This window comes from Sciurus vulgaris (genome assembly GCF_902686455.1).
Source record: "Sciurus vulgaris genome assembly, chromosome: X".
Classification (NCBI taxonomy): Eukaryota; Metazoa; Chordata; class Mammalia; order Rodentia; family Sciuridae; genus Sciurus; species Sciurus vulgaris.
Genome location: NC_136471.1, coordinates 21,145,921 through 21,159,868, shown reverse-complemented (window position 1 = coordinate 21,159,868; position 13,948 = coordinate 21,145,921). Strand labels below are relative to the sequence as shown.

At 39.9% G+C, this 13,948-nt stretch overlaps 1 protein-coding gene across 6 annotated transcripts in view; it reads right to left on the bottom strand.

Annotated features, from left to right (window-relative positions):
- Positions 1-12,564, bottom strand: part of LOC306650612 (uncharacterized protein) — a 219,032-nt gene extending 206,468 nt beyond the window's left edge. For 2 of the 6 annotated variants that reach the window (XM_079122704.1, XM_079122703.1), the window contains exon 1: positions 12,150-12,564. The gene's annotated coding sequence lies outside the window, so the exon portion shown is untranslated. The remainder of the gene's footprint in view (positions 1-12,149) is intronic. The other 4 variants (XR_013760968.1, XR_013760969.1, XR_013760970.1 and 1 more) reach the window with 4 other exon arrangements.
- Positions 12,565-13,948: the final 1,384 nt, after the last annotated feature.

The following is a 13,948-nucleotide window of genomic DNA, read 5'->3' as shown; positions in this document are numbered from 1 at the left end:
TACATCACAAGGTCACCTCACATGTCATTAACTATCCTTCAGATGATCGGTTTTTTTGTATCTTAGAAATTAAACCAAAGACTCTGTTTTCTTCACTGTAAAAACTGACTTTTGCCAACACTAAGGCACACACCTGTAATCCCAGCCACTCAGGAGGTCGAGGCAGGAGGATCACAAGTTCAAGACCAGCCTCAGCAACTTAGAGAGACCCTGTCTCAAAATGAAAAGCACAAAGGCCTGGGATGTAAACCAGTGATACAACGTCCTGGGTTCAATCCCCAGTACAGGAAAAATAAATAAACAAAATAAGCGACTATTTCCTTTCCACACATAAACAGAACTAACTACACGTAATGTTTAGCGAAATGGAATCTAATACTGAAAGCTATATTAAACCCTGGGAAGTATACTTCAGTTTCTTGATTTCCAGGGTACGCCCTGCTTTTGAATATTTGAAACCTTCACACATTGTATAAAGTGAATACTGGATGTCATGACCTTTGAACAATTACTTTCAATGAGAAATCGTGGTATAGATACACAATGGAGTTTTACTCAGCTATAGAGAAGAACGAAATTATCGGATTTGCCAACAAATGGACGGAACGTCATGCTAAGGAAGTCAGCCAGACTCAGAAATCAAGGGTCCTGTGTTTGCTGTCATATGTGGAAGTTAGAGAGAAATAAGGAATGAAAACAAAACCAAAAACAGAATCCCAGGAAAAGAGAAGCGAGACCAAAGGAGTAGAAGCAATTGAGAGAGAGGAAGGGGGGGGGCATAGGAAGTTCTAAGGAATAAAATTATGCTTTGTCCATGTATGAATATACCACAATGAATCTGGATTATGTATATAATCATAATGCTCTAATTAAAACAATAATAATCATAATGATAGAATGGAGCTCAGCAGAAAAGTAGATCAGGGGAAGGGAGGAGGGAAGGGAAAGAGAACTTACTGGGAATGAGATTGATCACATTATTTTATATGCATGTATAAATATGGCATAATGATTCCCACTTCTATATACAATTATAATGTACTTATAAAAAATAAAAATGTTAAAATAAAAAATGCATATATGGAGATCCTTACACAGAGTGAATCACCCAAATTTTCTCAAGATTGTAACTGATATATACCCATAGGTTAATAACTTGTCAAATACAAATGTTATAGAAATGAAAATTAGTCAAGGCTAATGATTAAACAGTCTTCAATATAAAAATAAACTCAATGCTGGCTTTGCTTTCAGTTGTCGTATCCTTACAATATACATTGAGCATAATGCTCTAATATATATGAAGAAATAATTAATTTGCCCTTTCTTGTTTATAAAGGAGAAAGAAAAATTATCTCCAAATGTGTACTGTGAATAGTTTGGTTGGAAGACTTTACTTGCACATATTCACTTTTCAGAATCCATGATTTGCACACAAGTTAGGATAATCATACATGAAATAAGCAGAGAAAGACAGACTTTTCCCATTTCCCTTTTCTTCTTCATTTCTAATTTTTATTGTGTGTGTGTGTGTGTGTGTGTGTGTGTGTGTGTGTGTACCTGGTATTGAACTCAAGGGCGCTTAATCGCTGGGTCACATTCCCAGCTCTCTTCATATTTTATTTAGAGAGAGTATCACTAAGTTGCTTAGGGCATCAGTAAATTGTTGAGGCTGGCTTTGAACTCGCGATCCTCCTGCTTCAGCCTCCAGAGCTGCTGGGATTACAGGAGTGTACCACTGCACCCGGCTTCCTTGTTTTTTGTTTTTTTTGTTTTTTTTTTTTTTTTGTAACACTAACTAGGATGGTTTGATTCAAAGATTAAATATGTCATTTTCCCTAATCAAAGATGTGGGGAACCTTCCCTGATCCAAATATACAAAAGGAAATTCACTCTTTGCTTGGACTTTAAGAGGAGTATCTGGTATACCTCAACCACATGAAATTCAGCCTAAGGGAAGATAGGCCTTTGCCCCTCCCAGGTGTCTACCATTGCAAAGGAATACAGTTATCCTTATTTGTCCCTGTTCTGTTTGTCTTCTATGAGAATGTGGCTGTATCCACTTTTGAAAGGCAGAGTCTTGGACAAAAGGTGTGTACTTTAGGATTTCAGGACTAATGGGGAGAAGAAAATGTTGGAAATTCTAGGCCCCCATCTAGAGATGGGGGGTGCCATCTCTACTCATGTGACTTCCCAGGGAGTTGCCCTCCATTTTCTAGAAGGCATAACTACCCCTTTTGCAGTTGGTAGAAGGCCAGTATTTGGCTCAACTTCTGGGATTCATCTCTTACAGCCTATGTAGCTCTATTGGTTTATGACATGTCCTACATAGGGTACCAAATGTACCTTTCTGTTTATTTTTTAAACCAAACAATTGATGCAGTTATTTTCCCCATATTTATATCACTCTCATTGCAACAGCAGCTAACTTACAATTCTGTATTGTAGAACAAGATTATTCTGTTTCAAGTGAATCTTAGGACCAGATGATTGGACATTCACATTCATGTTACATTTTGCATTTTTGTGTTGTTTCCAACATCTGATTGGCAGGTAGAAATACATTTTATTTTATGTACTTTTTTTTGTCCTGGGGATTTAACCCAGGGGTGCTTCCTCACTGAGCCACAAAAGGTCCTTTTTATTGATTTATTTATTTTAATTTTGAGACAAAGTCTCACCAAGTTGCTGAATCTGGACTTGAAATTATGATCCTCTGCCCTCAGCTACCTGTGTCTCTGGGATTGCAGGAGTGGGTTACCACACCTGACTTTTTACGTACATTTGATAAAGATTTTTAGTTGTAGATGGACACAATTACTTTACTGTATTTATTTTCATTTTCAGTTGTTGACGGACCTTTATTTTATTTATTTATATGCAGTGCAGAAAATCGAACCCAGTCCTCACATATGCTAGGCAAGTGTTCTACCGCCCAGTCACAACCCCAGCCCTTTATGTGCATTTTTAATGACACTTTTCATACATATTTGCTGAGTAATGTACTCTTACACACATTTACATAAACTATGTAATTCTGCCAACAGACATGCTCACTTAGTGGATGTTTATTTTTTCATATGCATAGGTTTTTATAAATACATGTTGGGGCTGGGGGTGTAGCTCAGCGGTAGAGTAGAAGCATAGCATGTGAGAGGCCCTGGGTTCAATCGCTAGTACCACAGGAAATTAAAAAATAAAATAAAAATACACGTTGGATCATATCGAATCTAATATTTTCCTATATCTTTAATGCATTAATTTCTTCACATGGGCTCATATCCTTAATATCATTTTCAAATTTAACTTTTTCCTAGAAGAATAGCTTTATTTCCCCAGATACATAAAGGTGACACATGGCATTTCAAAAATGTCCAAAACAGGAGAGAATTAATTAGAAATGAATCAATTTTCATGATTCTGTCTTTTATACATAAAAACAATTTTTTCATGTGTGCGTGTGGTGCTGGGGATGGAACCCAGGTCCTTGAGCATGCAAGGCAAGCACTTTATCACCTGAGCTATGTCCCTGGCCCCAGAAAAACAATTTTTATTCCGTCACTTTTCTTTCTCTTGCAGACATAAATGCTTCCTATTCATAAAATGGGTTTTCTATTTAATATTTTTATATTATTTTCCAGATTATATATGCATCTCGCCCAAACCTTTCTTTATTTTTGAATGTGTTTTTTAGATATTGAAGAAATTATTTTGTTTGTTTAATGAATTAATCATGATTATTATTTGTAAAACTCATACTCCATATATATGATGATAACAAATGTCATTTAAAATCTATTTCACTCACACATAATAAGTGCAACAAATTTGTTCCATGCTTTTGCTAAGGAAATGTACATATATATTTTCTTTTTTTTAAGAGAGAGAGTTCAATGAAATTTCATCACACATACATTTTGCAGTCAACCTGTATTTGTTAAAAAATATATTGAAAACGCACACAGAAATTTGTCATGACCAATTTATTTGCTCATCAGTGTCCTATCTATGTTAAACCTGGAGGTGCAAATATACATACACACTCTGTCAAACTCATTATGTTATATATATCTTTCCATTTCCACTTATGTCATCACACTGAATTTAGACGTTTTCACTTTTCTATATATTTATGTTATTTACGCTGGTACAAGGGACTGAACTGGGGTGCTATACCAGTGAGCTATATCCCTAGTCCTCTTAAAAATTTGTTTATTTATTTTGATACTGGGGATTGAACCCAGAGGTGTTTAAACACTGAGCCTTATCCTCAGCCCCTTTTATTTTATGGTTTTGGAACAGGGTCTCACTAAGCTGCTTAGGGCCTTGCTCAATTACTGAGGCTGGCCTCAAACTTGTAGCTGGTATTACAGGCATGCATCATTGTGCCCACTCATATATATCTTTTAAAGTTATAAAACTGAATCTTCAAAAGTAAAGAATAAAAATAAAAAATAAACTAAATCTCCTACACTATCTTTTTTGAAGTAAACCAGATTTAGTATTTTTTTAAATCTTTAAATATTTTTTAGTTGTAGATGGACACAATTTCTTTCTTTCATTCCTTTCCCTTTTTATTTCTGTCTCTCTCTCTCTCTCTCTCTCTCTCTCTCTCTCTCTCTCTCTTTCTCTCTTTTTGATGCTGAGACTCAAGCCCAGTGCCTCACACATGCCAGGCAAGTTCTCTACCACTGAGCCCTAACCCCAGCCCAGATTTAGTATTTTTATAAACCTAATTCTAAGCATCTTAGTTCACATTACCATAGCAAAATACCATACACTAAGTGATTTATAAACACTAGAAGTTTATTTCTTATATTTCCAGAGCCTGGAAATTCCTAGAACGAAGTACTGGTCAATTCAGGTCCTGGCCAGGAACCTCTTCCTGGTTTTCAAATGGACAACTTCTTATATTCTCATGTGGCCAAAGGAGAAAGCTCTGGTCCCTTCATCTCCTCCTCAGGACAATAATCCCAGCAGGGAGGCTTTCCCCTAATGACCTCATCTCAACCTAATTAGCTTCCAAATCCCAGCTCCAAATGCCATCACATTGGTTTCAACAATGTGAACTCTGGGGGAACACAAACATTCAGTCCATAGTTTCAGGTTTTCTCCTCCGCCCCATGTGTAAGCAACACATTGTAACAAGTCACTACCTTTCTTATAGCTTGACAAAACATTTATTATCTCAATTTCTGTGAGTTAGGTCTGGGCACAGCTCAGCTAGATTTTCAGCTCAAAGCTGTCCCAAGTCTCAAGAATGTGGACCTAAACAGAAAAAGCTGAAAATTCAAGGCCAGGAGGACATCCCTGGGTACCAATCCATGTATCCTTGCCTGGCTCATCTCTGAATGTCCCAAGGAATTCTGCATTTTCTGGATAAAGACCTAGATCTTATGTGTTGGACTGCTGGCAGCCATGTGGCTGGGGCCTTAGGTACCTGGATAGCTCTCTTGGCTATCTGTACTGCATGGCAGAATCTATTCCAGCCAGAGGTTACTCAAAAGTTTTGTCCGGTGGTTTCTTTTATCATTGGAACATAGCACTTTCCTCATATCATTACACTGGAACTGCTTTCTGTAACTTCTTTGGGAATGTTTGTGTTACCATTGATCTATTTTTTTCTTTTTTATGAGGGGCAGGTACTGGGGATTAAACTCAGGGGTGCTCAGCCACTCAGTCACATCCCCAGCTCTATTTTGTATCTTTTTTTTTTTTTTTTTTTTTTTTTTAAGGCGAAAGGTCTTACTGAGTTGCTTAGTGCCTCCCTTCTGCTGAGGTTGGCTTTGAACTCGCCATCCTCCTGTCTCAGTCTCCTGAGCTGCTGGGAATACAGGCGTGTGCCGCCACGCCTGACTATCATTTATCTTTTAAAGAGAAATCTTAAAATCATTTTGTCACTAAAAACTAAGACATGATGCTTGCCCAGGATTCAGAAAACAGTCATACACTAAGTGAAGCACTGTCTGAAAACCGATTAAGATCACTGATAAATTTTTCAATTGTTTTAGTCCATTCAATACAGTCCTAGATTTACATTCCTACACAACAACAAATTTCTATTAAAAGTGGATGTTTGTGCATTATGATTTGCATGAAAATCTTCATTCTTGATTCCTGGGCAGTTTGACAAAATGATGTAAAATTTAAGTCCTCATTTTTAGTAAGTCATTATGAAAGACGATTCTCATTGTTCCATACATTATATGTAGTAAATATATGTTACATATTTTCACTTTCATTATAAATTGGCCTCATACTCATAGTTTTGTACAAAGACTTCTATACCATCTATATAAATTGCATGCTACCACATCAATATGTATTATCTTTACCTGGAAATCTCTATATTGTATTCTAGAAAGTGGTTTCTTTTCAAGTAATTACTTAATTACACCTGCAGTATATGGTACAGCAACCAAAACTGGAAGAAAATCTTAAACCTAAAAAATATTGACCATTGTATTCTCATGTCTTACCTACGTTGTGTGTGTGTGTGTGTGTGTGTGTGTGTGTGTGTGTGTGTGCGCGCGCATGTGTGTGTGTGTGTATTTTTTTTGGGGGGGGGAGTGGTATCAGGGATTTTACCCAGGAATACTTAATCACTGAGCCACATCCCAGTCCCTCTAATATTTTATTTAGAGACAGGGTCTCATTGAGTTTCTTAGGGCCACGATAAATTGCTGAGGTTGGCTTTGAATTTGCAATCCTCCTGCCTCAGCCTCTGGAGCCACTGGGATTACAGGTGTGTGCCACCGCACCCAGCTCCACATATATGCTTTTTCAACTTGAAATCCCATTTACCTTGTATCTCAAGTGTTCAGATGAGCTTTCCCCACTTTCAGTTTGAGGTCTTTGCAAACATCATCAACTACTCTTCAGAATATGTAATATGTTTGATTTTGCCTCCCATCTTTTGCATTTCTTAGAATTAAGCATACCTGTTTACAAAATAAGCAGATATATTACCCATGTATAAGGAAGTGCAGAGAGGTCACAAGTAATGCCCACTCAAGCAGACAAGGACTTCTAAAACGAGGGCGTCTTGCATTCTCCTGTTTTCCATCATCAGTTAGAGACACAAATATTCAAACTCTCAAATGGCCAACAAATTAAAACTTACCAACAATTACTTCTGCACTGCACACGTTGGTTCTTTATCGGTCCTCAAATTAGAAAAGTGTTGATGCTGTCTTAAATACACCACTTATCAAGAACTAACTGAAACACTTGATCCCAACTTCCACTTTCCTGAAGGGAACTACTACTAGCAGCTTGTGAGTATCTTTGTTTAAATATTATAAAAGCAACAAACAACTATTCATGAGAACTCATGTTATTGAATTAAATAGATTTAGCCTACATCTCAGTGCTTGGCACAGTGCTAAACACACACATGCACACATATACTAAGCATTTCCATATTTTCAAATCAATTCTGATTATACTATACACGGAGTTTGGTGTCATGGGGTTTTTTGGTTTTGTTTTGTTTTGTTTCCTTTTGGGGTACTTGGATTTAATCCAAAGGCATTAACCACTGAGCCACATCTCCAGCCCCTTTTATTTCTTTTATTTTCAGACAGGGTCTCACTAAGTTGCCTGGGGCCTCCCTAAATTGCTGAGGCTGGCCTGGAACTTGCGATCCTCCTGCCTTAGTCTGCCACGTCCCTGGGACTCCAGGCGTGCACCGCCATGCCCAGCAAATTCTTTTTTTTTTGTTGTTTAAGAGGTGCATTATAACATTGGGATTCATTTCGCCATCTCTGTGGTACCATGAATCCTCGACTTAACACTGGATGGTAAGTACTTCCCAATAACATTAAATATCATGGGAAACGTGATAGTTTTCTTATGGGTAAATCTTACAGTATTCCTTTATGGTTGCTCAAATCCTAAGACTAACGCTCATCTTGAAAAGAAATCCACAAACAGAGCAAATGTATAGCAGTCAAATGATACTCTTAAGTCAAGAAGGTTAATAAAGGGGTAGTACAGCTTTGCCTAGCATGTGTGAGGCAGTGGGTTCGATTCTCAGCACCACATATAAATGAATAAATAAAAATAAAGGTTCATCCACGACTAAAAAAATTTTTAAAAAGCTTAATAAATTTTCCATCTATTGCATTTTGCTGTTACATTTATTAGTTAATTGTATACGTCAGGCACATGTGTACAGGTTGTCAGGTCTTGGTATTAATTTGGACTTATGTGATATCTGTGGAATAGGCTTAGAGTTTCAGTTGCTTTCCTTGTACCACTTTTCTCAGGTCTTATATCACAAACCTCATCAAATGTCATCTAGAAAATGGAATTTTCTATGAAGTAGAATTTCGAGATAGCATTATATTTGCATAAAAATTCAGGGGCTTAAAATTTGCATAGATAGAGAAGTACACATATCTGTTAGGAGAAATACATCTTGTAATATGCTATTTTCTCAATTATATGTTGTGATGATGTTGGTTTCCTGATTTAAAAAAAATTCAAATATAATCTTTCCGTATTTTCAACATCTCACAGCTTTAGATAAGGACAAGTTAAAACTTTAAGGCAAACCGTTAGAAGCACTCTAGAAAGTGTCAAAGTTAGTTTTTTGGCTCGAAGGTATCTCATTCACTTTTTTGAATCCATGTTTGTGTTAAATTCAATGACTCATGTACGTAGTAAGAAGAGAAAGATAGGCTATTTATTTATTTATTTATCTGTGGTGCTGGTGATTGAAGCCAGGACCTTGTGCATTCTAGGAAAGCACTCTACAACTGAGCTACATCCCCATACCAAGGTAGGCTTTTTTTCAAAAGTTTTGTTTTCCTTATATTCACCAAGTGGAATGGTTTGATCCTGAAGTTCCCATTTTGTTTTTTCATCCCGAAGTCAAAGTGTGAACATCTGCCCTCGTGAGGACTTGGAGAATGGATTTCAATCTTTCCAGAGGCTTAAGAACACTAAGTGCTAGGGGCCGGGGTTGTAGCTTAGCAGTACAGCGCTTGCCTAGTACCTGTGAAGCCCTGGGTTCATCCTCAGCACCACAACAAAATAAATAAAAGACAGGTGTTGTGTCCTTCTATAACTAAAAAGAAAATAGTAATAACCTACATGCTACAGCTGAACCTGGACAGCGGACATTTTGCCACTTTCCGGCCCCTCTCCCCTGCCTCTCTTGCAAAAGAAACCTCCACGGTCCTTTTTGGTCCCAACTTTCTATTTCCCTGTGGATCGTGGCTATGTGATCACGATGTCGCAGGCAGAGAGAACAATACTCGCTAACATGGAGCAAACAGTTATGTCCCAAGCCTCAAGGGTCTCATCTTCCTTAGGACAAGGCCGACAGCTAAATAACCCATTTCTGTCCCTTATCAAAGGCAAATCGCGGACTCCCCACAAGTAGGATCTGACCAATTCATTCTAGGTTCGCCTTCACTGGGGAGATATCCTATACTTGACCCACCTGGCTGCTGCCCACTCTGTCCCTCCCCTGCCCACCTCCTGCCACTCGTTAGCTTCTTCCCTGGCATCCTGTCTTTGTCCAGAGCTCCTGATCTGAAGTGAAGGAGGCCTACTCAGGACCAAGGTCCACTCAATTTCACAAAAGGCCCAACCTGTTTCAGCTGCTGGGCCTCATGGAGCTCCTTCACAATTTGGGGTTCTGTCAAAGGACTTCCTCTTGGTGGCAGTACTGCCTCTGGAAAGCTGCTTAGCCCTGCTTCCCAGGCCCTTCTTCTCCCCCCCACTCAACCTGAAAAAAAGCCAGCCACCAGTAGACAAAAGCGCCAGCAGACAAAGCTGCCTAGGTATTTGCCCTGTTTGGGGGAAATCCCCTTCTGGTTCCCTGGGAAGGCAACCTGAGCCCCACACTGCCCAGCTGCATCAACCGGTCTTTGCTTCTCAGGAATTCCTTTTCCACTCCACCAAGCCTTGGCAGAGCTGCTCTTCTTCCTTCAGCCTTCACTCCCAGCATCTCCGCGTGCTAGCTGCTTCCATGAGCAATTAATTTTCATCAGTGCAGGGATAAGACACTGATGCACGTGTAAGAGCCCAGAGGATTAAACTTCTATGCCCCAGGTCAGGTGACTTGTCTCATGCCATTTTCTCTGGGAGGTCTCCATTCCCTGACCTGAGCCTGTGGCTTTGTGTGTTCAAATGGAAGCACTCGTGGCTAGAACCCTAAGAGAAGGGCCCAGATGGTTCTCATATCCAAATCCCATACTATGTGTCTCTTGGAGTGACACATACACTTGAACTTGCATAAATTGGGTCGAGAAGGTTATGAGTTTGTCCCGTGCTTTCATCACTTAGCACTGGAACACAGGCACATTCCCTTCATGCAAATCATCATAGGACCTTTAATGGCATTATTATGTATGCATGTCCCACTCATTACATCGTGGGAGTCAGTCTTAGTGTTTTCTCATAAGCAAGACACAGTGCTTGCACAGAATTTAGAAAACCACCACATGCTGATCAAGAGTAAAAGTGCTAATCACCAATAACCCTTTGCATTATTACTCCCATTCTTTCAGTACACGCAGTTCTATATTTATAGTGATACACTAAGCTAAGTTTACAATTAACTTGGATTTATATATGCATCATGTTGTATACTCCAAATTTTCATTTTCGATTCCTGGGTAGATGGAAATGATTGTGAAAGAGTTGCAAGATCTGGATTTTAGACAATACAATAGTTCCAAAGAGTTTCTTGATTGACCCATTCATTAAAGAATATTAGGTTCTCATCTAATGTTTAAAAATTTATACACAGGACATAACACACCTACAATACCGTGACTCAACAATCTCGAGTCCTACCTTACCTAATCATTGCTATGCTGAGATATATATATATAAGTGTGTAATTCATATGAAAATTAAACAGGCACTGTGTACTATGTCTCAGAACACTAGGGTTCCTTGTTCATATACTTTTCAGAACGCACAACGAATTTTTATAGTTTTCCATGTAAACTGTAGAGCAAACAATTCAATAAATGAAGGTTGAAATTGGCATTTCTCTTGAAAATTGTTAAGTTTTCAAGGGTTCTCACCACACGTGCACATAAAGGTATTTATGAGGGAAGGGATCTATTAATTAGCTTGTTTGTGGTCATCATTTCTCAATGTAAACATATATCAAGACGTGTGTACCTTAAATATAGCCAATTTTTTTGTCGATCATACCTCAATAAAGCGGGGTGAAGTATACTGTTGAAAATCAAGTAGTCACCCTGGCTGCTCAAGTACCTGCTCAAGATCAGTAAGGAGCAAAATTTAGCAGATGTATTGGTCATAAAGGTAGGTTTAAAACAAGAAGAAATTCATATTTCTCAAAATCCATCACCCACATGCCTATCCTAAGAAAAGTTTGAAAGGGATGCAAACTCTTTACACAAAGGTATAATCTTTCAATAATGTGTGTTAATGATCAATCATTGTTAAGTACAAACACAGACATGAATATGTTGACCGAGAATTTCATTGAAACGCATATTCACTCTAGGTGTAACATGGACCCTGATCATCAACGCTTCAAAAGCTTTCCACACATAAGGCGTTGGATATAGCCATCTCCACATGTCTGCTTCTCTTTAAACACAACTGCATGCATCCTCGGTATAGTTTGCACCAAGTCTTTAGCACTCATTTATACCATTTGTACGCCTGCATATATCAGTACAGATTTCTGAGTGCTTAGAAGTGTTTCTCTAGCTTACTCTACTTTCCTTTTCTTTTCTTTCTTTTTCTTTTTGTGCCGGGGATGGAACCCAGGCCTTGCCCACACCAGGCAAGAACAGTGCAGTACCACCTGACTTAAGTTCCCACAGTCCGGGCAACTCTAGAGATGTCTAGTTGAGGAAATTATCAAAATCTACCTGCTGCTGGCAAAGCATTCAATTGTTGAGCAATTAAGTGGACAATAAGTGGTACTCAATTTCGGTAAGACGAAATAATCCAAATGGCACTGCCATCATCCTTTCGTCTACTCTAAGGAGGAGCAAAGTTCAAATTCCCTGGTACCTCGAGCGTTCAAACAAGCTTCCTTCATCTGCAGCTTTAACGCTTTTAAAATATTATGAAATATTCACTGGAATACTAACATACTCAAAATTTCTGCATCTCTAGAACGAAGCATGGTCCTTACAATGTACCTGCTACGACAGCCGAGTATGAAGTAGGGAGGCGAGGGCAGGTAATGCCACCGCCGGCAGACAAGGACTTTGAGAATGCCGGCTCCTCTTCAGTCCTCTTCGCTTGATTCTGGTCCCCATCTGTCTGTGGGAGCTCTGCTCTAGCCCTTCTGGGCCTGGCCGGGTGCCACATCTCTTCCAGGCCAGCACTTCAGGTGTGCCTGAGACTCCAGCAGGCGCATGGAGTCTTTCCCTAAGCCACCTGGCATTGTCCTGCCCTCTGTACTCTGCTCCTCCGACCTAAAGGCCCCCGGGCTCGCGGACACCACGTGTCCGTCTTTCTCAAGACCTAAGGAAGGGGCAGGGAAAGAGGCCAATATCCGGAGGCCCCGACTTTGGGCGGCTTCCTCCAGTCCCTCCCACACTGGGAGGGTCCTAAGACTCCACCCAGGACTTCCTGTGTCTGGACAGCCTTGCACTTGCAGACTGAGTCTTGCGCTGCCTGGGCCACCTCCTACCCTTGGGCCTTTCCTCAGGAAAAGGAGCTGAGATCCTGCTCCTCCTGGAAGGATTCCACAGGACAAGTCCTTCCAAACCAAGCAGGATCTCTCCTCTCAAGGAGAAACCCTGGGGCTTTTTCCAGAAGTGTCCTCACGATGTCAGTGTTGCTCCAGGAATTGTATCTGCACTGCCCTGCCCTCCCCCGACCTCAGCCCTCTTCCCCCGCTTCTCCCGCCCGTCCAGTGTGAAAAAAAAAAGAAAAAAAAAAAAAAAAGTGACCAGAGACAAAGGCCCCAGGAAATATGGCTGCCTTGTTTTTTGCCCAGTTTGAGGAAACCTGCTCACACTATTGTGATTCTGCTTTTGGTTTCCATCTAAAGTCAAACTGAGGCTTAAGCCTACTCTCATCAGGGGTCTTTTCAGTTCAAGAATTCAATTTCCACCTGCCTAAATCTTAGCAATTTCACTCTTCTTCACTCAGCAACATACCTCCCACATTTTCCCATGGTACAAATTGTCTGGGAGTATCAGGGACAAACCTCAGGGACTCAGGCCTCCTGGCGAAAGGAAATGGTTACACCTAAGGGCTTGGAGAACAGCAAATCTAAGCTGCAGTGTGGGTGCTTCTTGACCTGGCTTGCTTCCCAGGTTCCCTGGGGGTCCTACTCTATTTCCTGGTCAGAACATTAGGCCTGTATGCAGAGGGACAAGCTTCTATTTTTCTGGAATTCTTAAGATACGTGTCTAGATAGTTCCCAAGACTTCCCCTATACAGCGCCCATTTGGAATGATACACATACTCAAATATGGGTGGATTCCAGTCAGAGGAAACCCAGTCTCAGGGTTTCATCTACGATTGGAACACAAGCGTGTTCCCATGTCATTTTTATGACTGCCAGTGGCTTCCTATAAATTTATTACAGATGCACATGTAAGTTTGGGGTCAGTCTTAACGGTGTTTTCTCGCAAGTAAGTCAGGAATGGTACTTGCAAAGGATTCCCAAAATAAACATGTGCTGATCAAGGGTGAAGCACAACAAATTTAAAAACTGTTAAGAAAAGAGTAAAGCACAGTCATGAGCAACCCCTGCTAAAGGGATCTCTACTAAACACAGAGGAAATGCCAATAGAAAGGCCTTGTACAAAAATCAGATGGCATTAGAGAACTACATCTCATGGGGACATGTGTGACATTATAAAAACAAAGTGTTGCGCATATGCTTCTAACGACTCTGCTGATGTTTCTAAAGTCTTAACTGGCTTCCACTCACACATCAGTGGCATGTGGATCCCACCTAAAGCTGTAAAGAGTTACCATC